Below are 17,919 nucleotides of genomic sequence, written 5' to 3'. Positions count from 1 at the left end.
CCCAGACATTCTCAATTATTACAGAGACATTTTTAATTTAATTTATTAGTACCAATCTGGCTTCAGGTCAGAGCTACTATAGGATGGAGATCCATGTCAACATACAGAGGGTTCAGGGTCAAAGGTCAGAGATACTATAGGATAGAGATCCATGACATCATACAGAGATCCATTAGGGTCCATTCAAAGACCTACAGACCTGAAGAGAAGCACAAACAGCTACACTGACCGAGGAACAAACAACCTTGTTGCCAAAATATCATTTTCAACAAAACAACAATAATAATGATAATAATAACAGTCACCACCAACATGTTGCACCGTCATGTTTAACCCCCACCCCTCCCCACACTGCTGAAAATGGACTGATCCAGAGAGAGAGAGGGACGCTGAAACAGCAGCAACCGAAAAGCACTCGGCTGTTATCACACACATACACACACACACACACACTGGTGGTATATTCGGCTGTGAGCGCGTCGCCGTGACGGAGCTGCTGGATGTTTCTCTCACTCAGGTAAAATCCGCGTCTTCGTGTGTTTTAAAGTGTCATTTCCTGCTTTATTCACGCCATTAATTTACCTTCAAATACCTCCAAATATCCCACATCAATTAAGTACAGAACTCTAGGGCTGTGTGTTAAATATGATTGACATACTGAGCCTGTGTGGTGAAATACCGGCAGAGGAACATGAGCGGAACATTCCTGCCTTGATACGCAGGATGTGTGAAGTGAAGTTTGGGCTTAAACACGCATGAGCGTAAAGATTAGGCGGGTTCGATCAGCGGACCCCGGCGCGGTTCGGTTCCCTCGCCGGCCGCGGACGACCTTGTCCACGGAGACCCGCTTTGACGCCCCAAGGGGAGGTGAGGTGAGCGGCGGATCTCCCCCCGGCTCCCCCGGCTCCTCCACCTGCTCCACACTGACACACAGCGAGGAGCAGAAAGATGGAAATGTTAGTGGACCTACAGTTACGTAACTGCCAGAGAGAGAGAGAGAGAGAGAGAGAGAGAGAGAGCCCGCTGCGGAGGAGGGAAGGATGGAGGGATTACAGAGAGGAGGAATGGTTTTATGTAACCCCCCCTCCAACATCACAACATCTGCCTGCCTGAAATCAAACACCGCCCCCCCTCCCCCACCCGGGATCTGTTCGGCTTCACACAAATCCATTTGAATGTAATAAAAACATGACCGTCAGGTTTAAACCTGAAGCTGAGCTCACAGAGGTGATGATGGATTCAGCTTCATTATTTTTAACAGACTTCTACCATGCAGGAGCTTCAAACTCACTTTCAAATGTGCTTTTACATATACAGTATATCCTCTCATATATATTGTACTTTCAATGGAGCTGCAGCTTCACCTGGTGCGTGTTCACCAGGAGCTGCTCCACTCATCCTCAGCCGTTTGAACTCAAAGACACCAAAACAAAGATAAACTTTCAAAAATATCAAATATAAAACTTTGACAGTTTTTACATGTATGGGTGTTGTGGAGAATATCTGGCCGTGTGGAAGACTGTAGGACTTGTGACTGGCCTGCCTGGACTCTGGACTCAGATGTTTTGCATTTGGTCCTCACTGTTTATTTTCTCTGTGCAAACTGATGAGGAACCTTCTGACACTCAATGGTTTCTGATTTCATTCTTGTGTGATGAAACTCTGGAAAATCACATTTGGTCGACATTCTCTGCAGCAGTTTATTTTGTTTGCTGGGCTATAACTGGGAATTACACAACCAGGAACCTTCTAGGAATGTCCTGAGAACGAACAATCCAAACCTGGAATGTTCTCAGAAGGTTCTATGGTTCTTTACAAGGAGTCAGCGGTGTCAGGAGCATTAGCTGTTAGTGAACTCCATTGTCCCAGCTGTCCCTGAAGGCCTCAGCAAGCCTCAGCCTCTGAGTGGGTGATTGTCTCTATTTTTGGATGTATGACGCATCTTCACTCATGTCATACAAGAAAAACTTCACTGAGCCTCAGAAGGAGAAGGAAGAATAGAAACACGTATAAACCTGAGAAACAGCTTCTGTTTCAGCTTCTGGGATTATTTATTTGTCAAAAATCATATAATGTGGAACAAAGACACAGGGGCTTTGATTGGCTCGTTCATGTTTCAGTCTGGCTGCAGTGTGATCAGACTGCAGGTTCACACATCAGCTTCAAGGAAACACGGCAAGCCAAGGAGATTGTTTTAGATCAAATCTTAAATGGATTTGACCAAATGTGAGGATTTTTCGCCAAATTTGAATGAACCCTTATGACATGAAGCTATAAGTTTAATTAGATACTAATATGTTGACCGCTGACCTTTGACCCTGAACCGTCTGTATGTTGTCATGGATCTCTATCCTATAGTAACTCTGACCTTTGACCCTGAACCCTCTGTATGTTGTCATGGATCTCTATCCTATAGTAACTCTGACCTTTGACCCTGAACCCTCTGTATGTTGTCATGGATCTCTCTCCTATAGTAACTTCCGAGTGCCTTCTCTCATCAGTCTGCAGCTCATGTGATGTCGCCCCATAACGTGAAGTAGCTGAGAGAATGTAGTGCAGATAAACATGCAGGGCATCGTGAGGAGAAACAGTAGAAGAAGAACAGAGATGTGAGGAGGTGTTAGCCTCATTATAGCATAACACAGTTCTATTAGTAAATCCAGGAGATATATTGAGCTTTTATTGTGGAGGGCGGAACTATCTTTCTGCTGGAGAAGAAACAACAACATGGATCCATGAGGGTCCATTCAGAGACCAGAGACCTGAAGAGACGCACAGATATCTCAGATGTAAATTTCCCAATTTCCCATGGTTTGCCTCCTCAGGGGTGAATGAGTTTCCCAAATGAAGCCGAGTTGTTTGTGCTGCGGTTTGGCCTCAGCTGACGGAGGCCTCACGTCTTATCTCTGTGCACAGCAGTGGGGCCGGGGGGGGGATACAAGCTGTGTCGTTTTGGCTGGAGGTTCAGGTTCAGTCTGTCTGTCTGCCATCGTTCAGCCCACAGGGTTCAGAGGAATTTTAAGTTGGGTGGTGTTTGTGATAGTATAGACAGATGTGCTTTGTTCAGCGTCACAACACCACATCGGGGGTCAGGGGGGGCAAAATAATACTTTGTCTTTAACTTAAGTGCCTATGTTTGTATGTTGGATCAGTAGACCCGCAGTCATAAATCTGGAACATTCTCAGTGAAGATGGTTCAGTCCGTCTTAATTTATCAGCAGAAACTAAAGTGAAACTCTCCAAACATGTATCAGTGTCCTAACTTCAGCTCAGATGTGTTACAGGAAGTTTCCTTTAGGTGTTTAGTTCTTTCAAGTCAGTGTTTGTGTCCATGTGACCTTTGATCTTTACTAGGAAAGTTCAGCTGGTTCCTAGCAGCCTGGTCCAGAGGAGAGCAGACCTGCAGCTCTGTTACGGCTCTCCCTTTCTGTTAAGCTCTATTTCTGGGTAAGAGGAGCTTTGATGCTCTGCTGAAGGCTCTACAGAGCTCCTCCACCAGGTGGCAGTGGGGAGGGACTTACTCTTGGAAAGGACAGTACCTTCCTACTCCTTGTATTTTCTCAGTGCTACAGTGTCTACAGTCAGTGGACATTCTGGGTGATGGCCCCAGCTTCTCCTCCAAGCTGCTCAGCTGTTTTATAAAGAACACTCACAGCGTTACGAGGCAAACGGTGTGTCGTCTGTGTTTTAGTGTTTCAACAAACCTGCTCTCATGTCAGCTGCTTTTCTGTTCACACCTGCTTAATAACTCAAGATACAATAGTGATTATATGAAGAGATTCTTCTTTACTTCCACTTTTTGTGAATTGATCAGTCAGCCTTCCTAAAGTCGAACTCATTTAGCTCCGTTGGCTCCTGTCAACATGTGAGTTTGTTACGTTGAAGCTGTAAGAGGCCGTGATGTCGTATGTGTCAGCCAATGAGGCCGCAGCCATTACTGCAGACATGTGGGGCGTGGACAAGCGTCTGCAGACAGAGATTAAAAGAACACGCACGCACGCACACACACACACACACACACACACACACACACACACACACACACACATACACACACATACACACACATACACACACTCACACGCAGTCCAACTGACATCAACTTACGTCAGGTGATGGCTGAGCTGTAGCAGTGAGCACTTCACTGACTGATATCAGTGTGTGTAAATTACAGCTTTGTGCAGGTGTTAACGATTATAGTCACTCTAACGTTACATCAGCTGCTGCAGACACCAAACTGAAAATGAAACAAACTGAAAAACAGGTTTTCATGTTACAGCTGGGAGGTTATGTAGTGACATCACTGTGTGGATAACCTCTCATATCTTAACCTCACTTCATTTTATCAAACAAAAAGTTATGGACCTCTAGTGAACTTTTGTGTCATTTTGAGGTTTGTTACATATTTGCTGTTTCCATCAAGCATTTTTCAGGATCCTAGTGTTAAAGTTGTTTAATGTTTAATCATTACATTTAGACCAAAGATAACCATTCATTATCCTGTGTTTACACCAATTTACCACTACATGGTAGCAGTAGACTGAGGATAGTGCAGCTGCCTTCAAACCAAAACACTCAATACAACTAGATCTGGATTAGAAGGATCTGGGTCAGTAGGATCTGGGTCTGGTGGTCCTAAAGTCCTCTTCAGATAGGAGCTCTATGTCTCCAAGCAGTGCCGAGTGCCGAGTGCCCAGCAGGACTACAAATATGAAACTAGCACCATGATCTAGCTGAGCTGATTCAGTAAAGTGTGTCCTTGGAGGAGGTTAGAGCTCTTTGGGTTTGCCTTCTTTTTCCTTCCTTGTCCTGAAATTCCTGAATTTAGAAATGGTGTAAAAGCTTCCTCCTGGTGCCTTCAGGGAAGCCCTGACATCTGAGCTTTAAGCAGACAACATTTTTAACTTTTTAATAAACAATAAAACTAAGTTTGTCTGTGTCCCAATAGCCACGTGTGATTATTATTTGGTTATTGATTATGTTCCAATCACACTGAAATCTCTCACACTGAAAGATATCTGAGGTTCCTTTAAGGCACCAACAGCAAGAGTTCTCAGACCAAAGTCAGAGTATTTTTTGTGGGGGATTGTGTGTGTGTGTGTGTGTGTGTGTGTGTGTGTGTGTGTGTGCGTGTGTGCGTGCCTGCGTGCCTGCATGCGTGCGTGTGTGTGTGTGTATGTGTGTAAGAGAGAGAGAGAGAGAGAGAGAGAGAGAATTTGCAGTGACCAGTACTAATGACCTCCTCAGTGACAGTAATGAGATAATTAATGTCTGGAAACCTTTGGAGAGAAAAAGAGACAGAGAGAAAGAGAGAGGGAGAGAAAGAGACAGGGAGAGAGAGAGAGTGTGAGGGAGGGAGAGAGGGAGAGAGGGGGGGGGGCAAATCTTCCAGTTTTTTGACTGAAGGACAGTTTCACTTCACACACATAGTGTGAGGGTGATCAGGGTGGTCCGAAAGGTGGGAGGTCTATTTTAAAACACCATCTCTCTCTCTCTCTCTCTCTCTCTCTCTCTCTCTCTCTCTCTCTCTCTCTCTCTCTCTCTCTCTCCCTTCCTCCCTCTCTCCCTCACCCTCTCCCTCACCCTCTTTGTCTCTGTCTCCCACATTTCTGCCAGCTGATTGGACCACTGTGAGTGTTACCTAGCAACCTTAAGATATCTCCCAGCATTCCTCTTGGTTCTCTACCCATCCTGGCTGATATCCAGCTGTCTGTCTGCCTGCAGAGGCGAGACAGGCACTCAGTGGGCATGAAGGTGTTGGTCAAAGAGCTTCAGTGGTTTCTTCACTCCTGAGAGAGACTCATGGAGGGACTTTGGTGACTCTTTCCACCACCTAGAGACCACAAAGCAGAAGTGGCAGGAAGAGCGGTGTGAGCGATTGCGACAGAGTTTGAACCTGACTGTGGGAGGTCGGATAACTGGCGGCCATATTGGACTTTCTTGGCGAGCATCAAGGTTTTGGAACTTGTTGCTTTAAGTGACAGGGAGGTGGCAGAGGGAAGATAGAAGGTGAGATGTTTTGATATTTTGGGCTAGATGAAGACCAAGGAGCCACAGCGCTCAGAGGTTTGAATGTAGATGAAGGTGGAGCAGCCAGTAGTGCAGGTTCCTCCAGACTGTAAGGGACTGACTGGAGTAAAGCTGAATGCTGATTGGTGCTTGAATGGAGCCCAAATAGACTTAATGCAGTAATTAGACTTTTCACTTTTACTTTCACAAACTTATCTGTCAGTGTTCTCTGCCAATGTTCTTCTCCTCTTTATACACAAATAGACACAAAGCATCAGGATACCATGAGATCATCGTGAAGCTTTCAACTTGAATATCATTAATATTTCACAGAGTCGTGACATTTGGGAACAGAGTCAGTTCAGTTTGACTTTAAAGAGTCTTTGTTGGTTGCTTTCCAGAGGGTTTCTGTGCAGCTATCCCTGAACATTCCCTCAACGTTCCCACACAGTTTGGTTAAAAACCCTCTGCAGATGAATGTTTCCTGAATATTTCCTGGGAAATGTTTTTAAACAGCTGTATCATGTTCCCTTTGGATTCAAGGCTCTGGAGTATCAATGATCCAAGAACTGGATGGGAATATTCCAGGTAGATCCATTGAGAAGAGAGAGGAAGATAACACATGACAGCAACAGAGCTGAGATCCTGCAAATACAACAAGAATCATTGAAAATAGCTTCTCTCTCTCAGACACAGACACACACACAGACACACCAGCACACACACTCTCACGCACACACAGGTGGTTCATCCTCTCCATGTGTACTTTTATGTCTGTGTGGATATTTGTGAGTTAGTTGTGATGTTGTGTAACCTGTGAGACGTTCAGATCTCTGCTGTGTGACACAGTAAAGGTGATACCTGATTCCTCCTGATTATTGATCAGCTTATTGATCACCAAGAGCCATTAGACTGTCAGTGATCTTCCTCTGGGGATGACAAGAGAGCAGGAGAGAAGCAGAGTCTGATGTCTGTCTTGAGACACACTGTGGAGGTCTGACCTGCCTTTGGCACAATTTGAAGTGATTTTGATTTTTGGTTCTGAAACAAAAAAATTGAAAGGTTTATCATCATTCCTTCCTCTTCTTGATACGTAACAACACAAAAAAACGAGAAACCAGAGGACGAACCTAGAGCTTTTGTTGTCAAATTGATTTCAATGAAAAGAATAAAACAAATATCATATGGTTTACTAAAAAAAAATCAAAAAACCCAATGTTACTCTGAATGATGATGGCTGGATTTATAAGCGAGGCTTCTTGTTGTATAAGTCAGTGTTGGACTCTGTGTGTCCGTCCGTGTCTTCCTGTGGACGGTGACCACAGCTCCTCTGAGACACATATCAGTGTATCAGCGACACCAGACACCAGCTCAGATCCATACAGGAGGAGACAGAGACACAGATCTGAGACAAACACACTGAGGACCATTACGTCCAGACTGAGACCAGTTCATATTCATATCCAGACGCACAATTCTTCTCTCAATCACAACATCCACAACAACATGTGTGACATATGTGGAGGCTGTTTTTAATGTCAATGCTTTAACTTACTTTGAGTGATGATTTAAGTGTGTGTGTGTGTGTGTGTGTGTGTGTGTGCGCGTGCACGCTCTGTAGGTGCTGATCGGACTGCTGAGCCCAGATGAACACAAACATGATCCCTTTTTCTCCCTGAGGTAAGAACACACACACTGCATATTAACCAGGGCTTTCTGTAGGTGTAGGTGTGTGTGTGTGTGTGTGTGTGTGTGTGTGTGTGTGTGTGTGTGTGTGTGTGTGTGTGTGTGTGCTTGTGCTTGTGTGTGTGTGTGTGTGTGTGTGTGTGTGTGTGTGTGTGTGTGTGTGTGTGTGTGTGTGTGTGTGTGTGTGTGTGTGTGTGTGTGTGTGTGTGTGTGTGATGGACAAAGCTGTGGTCTCTGGAATAATCCTGTTGTGTGGCTCAGTCACAACAGAACAATAGAGAAAAGGCCATCAGGCTCCAGCAGAGTCCGGTGATCAGGAAGAGAACAAGCTGACTTTCACTCTGTCCTCATATTTCTTGTGTCGCTGAGCTCATTCTGCCAGTCAGCATCTCATATAATACCTGGTTTGTATCTGCAGACCTGCAGTCATAAATCTGAAACATTCTGAGTGAAGATGGTTCAGTCCATCTTGATTTATCAGCAGAAACTAAAGTGAAACTCTCCAAACATGTATCAGTGTCCTAACTTCAGCTCAGATGTGTTACAGGAAGTTTCCTTTAGGTGTTTAGTTCTTTCATGTCAGTGTTTGTGTCCTTGTGACCTTTGACCTTCAGTGGGGAAGTTCTGCTGGTTTCTAGTAGCCTGGTCCAGAGAGCAGACCTGCAGCTCTGTTTGCTGCTCTGCCTCTCTGTCCAGCTCTCCCAGACAGAGGGATCATGTCCACACATCCCTTATATTAAACTGCTGTTTTTGCTGAACACATTTAGATTCATATCCACAGAATGGATTTTGTACTAGGATGTAATTTAATGTGTGTGTCTTTGACAGGAAGTGAGCCGTCAGCAGACAGGATGATGCCCAAGGTAAACATCACGTTCATCAACATCACTTCTCTGCAGTCACACTCCAACATGAAGAACATCAAACCCAAAAAGGTTCAGCAAGAAATCCACCTTAAAACAGAAGAATCTGGCGAACAGAAATAGAAGCGATAGAAGAATGAATGTAAATGTGTGTCTGTGTCTGCTGTGTAGATGTTTGTACTTCCCCTCAGGCCTGTAGGTCAGAGGTCAGACTTATGTTCCCTGGTAATCATGACATGTTGTCAAACTGCTGACGTGTCACTTTACTGAATGATTCTTTGACACGTGATAGTGGTCACGGAGACGTCATAGACGATCCAGCGTGAAAAGGGAAATTATTTTGAAGAAACTGACAAGAAACTAGACTCCAGTGGCTCAAACGCACAAATATGACCCAGAACATCCTGACAACCTCAACAAGCTCCTGAGAAACTATGAGTGATAAAAGATGAAATTAAATCTAAATGTGTGTGTGTGTGTGTGTGTGTGTGTGTGTGTGTGTGTGTGTGTGTGTGTGTGTGTGTGTGTGTGTGTGTGTGTGTGTGTGTGTGTGTGTGTGTGTGTGTGTGTGTGTGTGTGTGTGTGTGCGTGTGTGTGTGTGCAGCAGCTGGTTCAGACATCCCCAGGCAGTGTGTTGTCATTGAGGGCTTCAAGAATCCCAGGATCCCCTGCTGCAGCCATCGTGGTAACATATATACACACACACATACAAACACACAAACACACAAACACACACAAACACGTACACACACAAGCACCAGTCAATCCTGTACAACACACAGCACCCACACCAAACACAACAGACACTCCCAGCAGACAACAAGCACTCACAACACACCACACACACTGATCAAGTTATATTATCCTTTTCTCTCTCTCTCTCTCTCTCTCTCTCTCTCTCTCTCTCTCTCTCTCTCTCTCTCTCTCTCTCTCTCTCTCTCTCTCTCCCTGTCTGTCCCCCCCAGGCCAGAGTGGGTGATGGGGTCATAGGTTATAAGGACTTGGCAGCGTTGCCTAGAGACAAAGCCATCCTGGACATTGAAAGGCCCGACCTGATGATCTACCAGCCGCACTACTGCTACAGCCCAGTGGAGGTGCTTCATCATCATCATCATCACCACATCTACATGTTCACTATGCTGCTCAGCCATCAGTCACTTTATGTTGTCGCACTGACACACACACACACACACACACACACACACACACACACACACACACACACTCTACTTTGTTCTCTCTGAATGTGGATTCAGCCTTTCATGGTCTCCTCTGTTCTTCCGTCCTTCTCTTTGTGTCCACCAGAGGTCGCTGTCTCCTCGCTCCATCTCTCCTCCTCCCTCCCCTGAGGTCAGTTTGTTTCAGTCAGTTTCACCTGCACATTTATACTTTAGCTTCTTATTGTAAACAGATTGAGACTTCAACAAATCAACAGAAGAAGCCAGTGGGCAGGTCAGAGGTAAAAAGATTCAGGGTTTGCTGTGTGTGTTTGGCAATAAGCTGTAATATTGTCACTTTAGCATCCACTGTTTTGAAACATGCTAGCTTCATCGTTAGCTCTGTTTGTGCTTATTGTTGCACTAAGAACATTGTTAGCTTAGTTGCTAATCTGTCAGTAGGACTGGCTCATGTTAGCTGGTGTTAGCATGGTGTTAGCTTGACAATTTAAAGATCTTGACTGTTTTAGTGTTTGTGTGTTTCCAGAACCTTCTGTATAAGGAGTCCAGGGAGTGGCTGGAGAACCGGTCACTTGGAGGCTCCTCCCCCGGCTCCACTAGCCAATCCTATACAACACACAGCACACCCACACCGAACACAACACGCACACCCAGCACACAACAAGCACACACAACACACCACACACACTCTAATGTGACCAAGAGCAGCTTACAGCATTTCCACCGGCCAGGTTAACTGCTTTTCTTTTCTTTTCTTTTTTTTTCTTTTTTGTTTTGTTTTGTTTTCTATTCTTTTCTTTTCTTTTCTTTTCTTTTCTTTTGTTGCCTCATATGTTCTTTTCTTTTTTGCAGAAATTGGCACAAACATCTATAACAAGCCTCCCATCTATAAACAAGGTACATTCTGTTGTTACATCGGCACTTGGGGAGGTTTAACACCTTGTTCAGTCATATGTTACATAATATGTTATCATATTCAGTAACAACAAAGGTGTGTGTGTGTGTGTGTGTGTGTGTGTATGTGTGACACAGACGCAGCCCCTCTGATCCCTCAGGGGAAACACATTGAGGATCTGATCATCGAGTCGTCTAAGTTCCCAGCAGCTCAGCCTCCAGACCCAAACCTGCCCTCCAAGATCGAAACGGAATACTGGCCCTGCCCCCCCTCCCTGGCTGTCATTGGTGGGCCCCAAAACACACACACACACACAGTCCCCTAACGCCATGTTCATATTCTATAGGGACCCTGTGACTTGGCTTCAGACTTTCACCGTAGCGTAATGTGGCGTAGTGACTGAGCATGTGAAACATGTGAAAAAGTGTATGGGTGCCTTCACAGTATAATCAAATTTTGAATGTGCACATAAACATGCTCAGTGTTGCATTCAGGCACACTTGGACTGTTTTGGAAAACCTTTTGGCGTCTCCCCCTGCAGAGAAGGAGTGGAGGAAGAAGGAGCAGAAGGATGAGGAGGGTGATGAAGATGGAGAGCTGGCTGATGAACTGTTGGGTTTGAAAGCCCTTCAGAAACACGAACTGAACAAGGTGAGAGTTCATCAATGCAGAATGTGGTCAAAATATGACATCATCCCAATGTGTGGAGCAGCCCAGTGTTTAAAGGATGAAGGACGCTGAGGTCTCTTCGTCCTTTCACCGCTAGATTCATTTAATGACAGAAACATGTCTGCAAACTGTATGTGTTTGGGATAAAGCACAGATTTATCAGGGAGAGGAGCAGGTGGTGCTTAGATCAGAGAGGAAGATCTGATCAAAGAAGTGATGAAGATCTGATCAGAGAAGTTCAATGTTGAACTGTTCTTTGCAGATGAACATTGAACTCATATTTCCTGATCCTTATTTGCAGCAGCTGACCTGAATCTGAATTTCAGATCAGAGAGAATGTTGCTGTTAAAACCTCAGTTATAATTCTAAATGTTAAATCATCTGCTGAGTCATCGGTTCTGACTGAATAACTGGAGACATAAATAATTCCCACTCAGATTCAGTCTAATTTGGGAAAAATCATCCTGAAGGAGGAGTTGGGCAAAACTGGATCCCCACTGAGGAGGAGGAGGAAAACGCGCTCCTTACCAGACCACAGCCAGCAGGGTACACACACACACACACACACACACACACACACACACACACACACACACACACACACACACACACACACACAAACACACATCATTGAATACATAAGGATTTATTGTGAAGTCTCAAAATACTAACTTACTCACGATCCCCAGCAGCTGTTGCTATGGCACCAAAGCTGATCTGATAGCTCCTCCCACTCACATGCTTTATTCATACGTCTTATTCATCTCCTCTTTTCTCTCAGGGCCCAACGCCTCAAAGTTTATGTATTTCCCAGCATCCTCGAGGACAAGCCTGGCCAGAGTGAGTAGAGCTGCGCTGTGATGTCAGTCCCAGTGTGAAGGCAGCAGTGGCACTGATCACCGTGTTGTTGTTTGTGTGTTTTCAGTTAAAATCAGCAGAGTTCACCTCCTCGGATAAAGGAGCTGCAGGTAGGAAATGATTCACCTGTCATTCTGCTTTCTATTGTATTTTATAGTGATTCCTAGTGTGGGAGTTGCTTCTCTACAGTGAGGTCCATGTTTGCAAATCTTCACTGTAAAGCCCTGAGACATTCTGATGTGATATTGGGCTATGACTTGACTTGAGTGAACAACTTCACTTTGGAACAGCTTCAGATCTTTATTTGAAACTGTGAAGCATCTGGAAGGAACAGTGTGTATATAACTTCCCCCTCTCTGCCACCCCTCCCCCACCACCCACCCCCCACCCCCCTCTCTCTCCCTGCAGGTCTTCAGGTATGACTTTAATGATTCCTGCAAAGTCATCTGGATCTGATCTGTGATTATTGCTGAGTTCTGACATCACTTATTTCTGTGTGTGTGTGAATGTATGTGTGTTGTGTGTCTGTGTGCGTGTGTGTGTGTGTGTGTGTGTGTGTGTGTGTGTGTGTGTGTGTGTGTGTGTGTGTGTGTGTGTCAGAGTGAGGACTCGAGGATGGACAGGGGAAACTCTCTGCCCAGTATGTTGGATTATAAGGTAAGAACAGGACTTATTTTTCCATTTCATCGATCAATTAATAGATTGGTTGATACTGATGGATTTGTTCAATCTGTGTAGATCATCCCCTATGAGCTGCTGGTGGTGACTCGCAGGATGCGGAGCAAACTGCCCCCTGGCGTGGACAGAACCCGGCTGGAGGTAAAGGGTCACAGGCTGGATTCATGGTGCAGTCATCCTCTCAGTGTGAACAGGAAGTGTGTTTGAGACACAACACAGCGGCTTCATAGGAGTTGTGTGTTGGCAGCATAATAGCAAGCATGAATGAAATGAATCAATGGAAGCACATTTAGTGGAGGACACAACCTCTGTGTGTAAACACCAGTTCACCACTAGATGGTAGCAGAGACTAATAACGGTGCAACCAAAACTATCACTCTCACTGGATCTGGGTCAGTAGGATCTGGGTCAGTAGGATCTGGATCTGGCAGAGCCAAGTGCCTAGCAGGGCTACAAATATGCATCTAGTACCATCATCTAGCTGAGATGGAAGTAAAGGACAAACAGTTTGAATGGATCATCAACAGCTACAGAGCTCCATCCAGAAAACAGATCACATAGTATTGATTATTGATTGACATTCAGATCTTTCAAATTACCATGGGGTAAGTGATGCAAGTTTTGGTTGTTATGTAAGCTTAGACACGAAGGTTTGACCTTGAGGTTTAAACTCACAATGCTTTGTTATCTACCTCTCTCTCTCTCTCTCTCTCTCTCTCTCTCTGTCTCTGTCTCTGTCTCTGTCTTCCTCAGAGACACCTCTCTCAGGAGGAGTTCCTAGGTGTATTCGGGATGTCTATCCAGGAGTTTGACCGCCTCTCTCTCTGGAAGAGGAACGACCTGAAGAAGAAGGTCTCTCTCTTTTAACATCAGCAGGACTACACCTCCCAAAATCCCCTGCCCTTCTTGGCTCCCCACACAAAGTGATCCTGAAGCCACAGACTAAGAAACAGCACTATGGTTCCTAGTTCTCCTCACATTAGCAGCTCGAGGACTGCAGCACAAGCTCAACAACTCAGTGGAAGTTTCTAGAAGCCACATACTTCAGGTTTGGTGTCACTCTGAAATGCAGTGAGTCACAGTGAGAATCACTTCTGGTAGGATCAGGGCGAGAACCAGGACTTGACCAACACTGAGGGCACAGGCATCATGGTGGTGTTTTCTAGTTTTTTTTAAAAAATTGATTTAACTATATTTTCTGTAAGTTGTATTATTAGCATATAGTATAGAGGTTTAACACAGACATAAAACGTGCATCATTCATATAATCAGAACTATCTCAGCAAATTGGGACATTCAGGGGAGATTAGTGATGCTCACATTCGGCATCATTTTAATGTTTTCAATGAACCATAATTTATTATTATTATCATTATCATCACATTGTTGTATCAATACTAGCATTCACATAAATGAATCCTACCAAATTAGGTTTGGGGACCATTAGGGTGTTAATCTGTTAGCCGGGGTCTTCTGAACCAAATTGTGTCCGACAAGTTGAGTACAAACAACAAGACCCGATAAGATTGATGCACATATCTGATATGTACTGTAAATTAAGAAGTAGGTGATAGCTGACAAGACTAAGTTGCCACCATATTGTTCCTTTTCCAAGAGCTGTTTACACCATAGTAATAATTCAGAACGTACACCGATCCCTGACATGCCAGGATTGAGTGAACTGACTGAATGGCTTTGTGACGGCAGTGCTTTCACACTGCAACGTACAAACCAATCACAGCTGACCACAGCTTCTAAAGTCTCTAAAATATCTGGTGAGGAAGAAAGATGTTGTGAGACAAACTGAAACCTTGTGACTCACTCAGGCTCTGGCAAAGTGAAGTGAATAAGTGGATTGGCTGCACAGTAGTGATGTAATGTGACAGATGCAGGTGAGAAAGATCTCTATTTAGCAGAAAGGGGGAATTAACAACAAATTTGGTGATGTTGTGTTGTGGTCGTTGTTTGCTTGAAGCTGTGGGGGCCTCCAGATGCAGATTATGTATTTGTTATTCTCCTTCTCAAACTTCTGTGTCTAATGTAAGCTAGCAGGGCTAATGCTACCAAGCTGTTAGCCTGCTGCTTTACTTTACTGTCTGCTTCATTCGGTCTGGAAGAAAGATTGACTTATTTATAATCTGTTAGACTGCGTGAGACAGCTGAGCACAAGTTTGACATTGTGGACTTGAAGGTTGTGAAGTTTGATTTGGAAGAGGTGGGGCTTAACATGCAGAGAGAATATTGATTGAATGAAAAATATCACAGAGAGAAAGAGAGGGAACGTTTAGACTCTGTGATTGATTGAATGTATGTACATGTATGACAGAGGAGGACAGGAAGTGCAAATGTATCCTTCAGCAAGTGAAGAAGAGGAAAGCTAAGAGTCAAAGGTCTTCGCTCCACTGACCGAGAATCATCAATAATCCACCAATTAGGCTATCAATATAGACTCTGCGTTCCTATTGGCAGTGATGAAACTTGCTCCTCCTTTTTTGACCAGAGGTTGTCAGAGGTCACTGCCCTGATGTATCTTCACAAGCTGTTAAGACACACATTGTTCTAAAGCAGAGAGTTTTGCATGTAGAAGAACAATCACCTTCAGACCAGAGCCACGTGTTTCCGTGAGCAGCTCTGGTTTTCCCTCCACGCAGGTTTTATGTTGCTTTGTGACCAAATAATGTGCAGCTATTTTTTAACCTACATAGAGAAGTGGCATGTTTGTAATTAAAAATGAAAATATAAAATCATATAAAAAAGATGTATTAATACATGAATGTTGAGAAGGTGAGCAGATCTCTATGGGACGGAATGATGGAAATCACTGGAGGCCATTTTCACGTCAACACCTAAAACCAAATGTGATGTGATGGATGAGGAAGGAACAAAGTGAACTGAATCTTCGTCACAACATGAAGTACAAACCAGCATCATAACCATCTGATCACCCTTTATCTTTAACACCTTTAACCAGACATAACAAGCATTTAAAGGAACAATGTGCAGAGCTTTTATCTATCAGTTTATCATTAAATACTCCTAGATCAATACAAGGGTTGACTGACACTGTATGAAGTGAGCCAAACAGAAAACTCTGATTGTGAAGTCAAAGTAGAAGCTTTAAGAGGCTTTAACATGTGTTCCATGGATTGACGCAAAATTGTTTCATTTTATAGAATTGCTGGTGGATCACTTTAACTTCCAATTTGCCACATTGGATCTTGTAAGTTTGAGTCACAGTGAGAAACACCTCAGGAATGAAAATACTTCACAAAAACATGACACATCTTGGGTTTCATGGGTTGAGCTCATAACTTATCAATCAACCCTCGTGCATTAAGACAAAGCTCAGAACAGGGGACGATTTAAAATCAAACCTTTTTTATTTAGCACTCGAATGGTCAGAGGAACCATGATTGTGTCCAGGTTTAAAGTTGACCCTGATTGGTGTTACTCACCCTAAACGTTCTTTTTTTGGTTTGCCGCCTTAATGCTGATTTTATTTATCATAAAATGAGACACAAACTTGCAGCTAAGAAGTAAATGTTTTATAAAAGACCACATGACCTTCAACATGTCTCTGCATCAGTACCTTTGATGTAAACAAAGTGGACCGTATATGAAGGATGATGTTGTTGCAGGTGTTGTCCTGTCAGGGCTTTGCCACCTTAGTATCTGTTTATTATACGATACTTACCAAAGAAATGAATCATTTCACACAGTATATTCATTTTAAATGAATTTATCACTAATTACAACTTCCACTGAGAAATATAGTCCCATTGCTGTCACGCTGTGCCGTTGCCTAGCAACTGCACTGCTGCGTAAGCAAAGGCAGGAGGCTACACAGTAGTAGCCTGTTTAGAGTTTAAGTTAATTTGCACATTTCAAATAATTCTGAAATGTAACATTGTGAATGAGATGACTTTAGGGATTTTGACATCTTGTTGCATTTCAATTTGAAAACCTTCTTCTTCTCGGTTAACAACAAGAAGATGATGCTAATTTGCAGTGGCCGTTTGTAATGGCACCCCTGTGTGCTTCAGTGGGGTGACTGGTTGCTTCACACCAGCACAGGTCGGATCACTGCACCACATCCTTCCTCACGGTGGTACCACACTTGCCTCACCACACTTCCTATATGTGTATAAATTAAACAATTATAAAACACAAGTGATCACAGTGAATGAGCATTTGACACTTTACGTTGAGATGATGTCCTGTCTGCATACAGAGCAGATGAAGGCTTTGTTCTGATTGTTTGTGTAGTTAGAAACAGGAAGTGGTTTGCTGTGATTTAACCCGACAATGACACAAAGATTGTTTTTCTTTAGGACTTTTGACGTGATTTCTTTCTGATTGTTTTTTGACATGCTGGGCGTCTTTGTGGACACTTGTCACTCCTGACACACCTGACTTTCCCAGCTAACAATGTTTGGTTCTGCGAACGTGCCAGGACGCTATTCTAAAGGTCACAGGACTCTAGGGGCTCTGGACAATCTTCCCAGGACGTTTCCCAGTCCTTAACAGATCCCAGATTAATTTCCCAGAAGTCTAGCAGGTGTTTACAGGTTCTGTTCTGTAAAGACCTTTACAGAATCTTTGCTTGTGATTTCTTAATGCCATTAGAAAGTTCTCTATAGGTAAGATATACCATGTAGGAATGTTCTGGAACCATCTGGGAACTTTCTGGAACTTTCTGGGCGAGATAAGTTAGTACTTTATTCATCCCAAGTGAATTTGCTGTGCAACAGTTGCAGTACAGTGGAGATTGAAAAGATTCACCTCTAGTGCAAACATTTTTACTGAAAAGGGAAGTTCTTTGGAAAGGTGATGTTAATCCAGCGTCAGTACACAACAGTGAGGGACTTTGACATGGAAACCTTTTGGGATATTTTCAACCCGACCAACAAAGGCAGAATGTTTCCTGCAAGCTTCTTGAAATGTTCTGTATGTTGCTGGAACATCAGCTGTGTGTTGCTGTGTCTGAGTCACACATCCATGTTATCATTCTGATTGTTGTTAACACATGTAACAGATGAATGAAGAAGACGTGAACTAATAAAAGACCAATTTCTTTGCAAAA

The 17,919-nt window shown here is 43.8% G+C and overlaps 1 pseudogene; it reads left to right on the top strand.

The window, feature by feature from the left end:
- Positions 1–405: 405 nt before the first annotated feature.
- On the top strand, positions 406–17,595 carry LOC142996539 (dematin-like; annotated as a pseudogene).
- The last annotated feature ends 324 nt before the right edge of the window (positions 17,596–17,919 follow it).

The sequence above is a fragment of the Genypterus blacodes genome, unplaced genomic scaffold (assembly GCF_046128005.1).
Source record: "Genypterus blacodes isolate CSIRO-AG114 ecotype Tasmania unplaced genomic scaffold, CSIRO-AGI_Gbla_v1 ptg000038l_1, whole genome shotgun sequence".
NCBI classification, from domain to species: domain Eukaryota; kingdom Metazoa; phylum Chordata; class Actinopteri; order Ophidiiformes; family Ophidiidae; genus Genypterus; species Genypterus blacodes.
The sequence above is the reverse complement of the archived record's forward strand: the minus strand, read 5'-3'. Positions and strand labels throughout refer to the sequence as shown.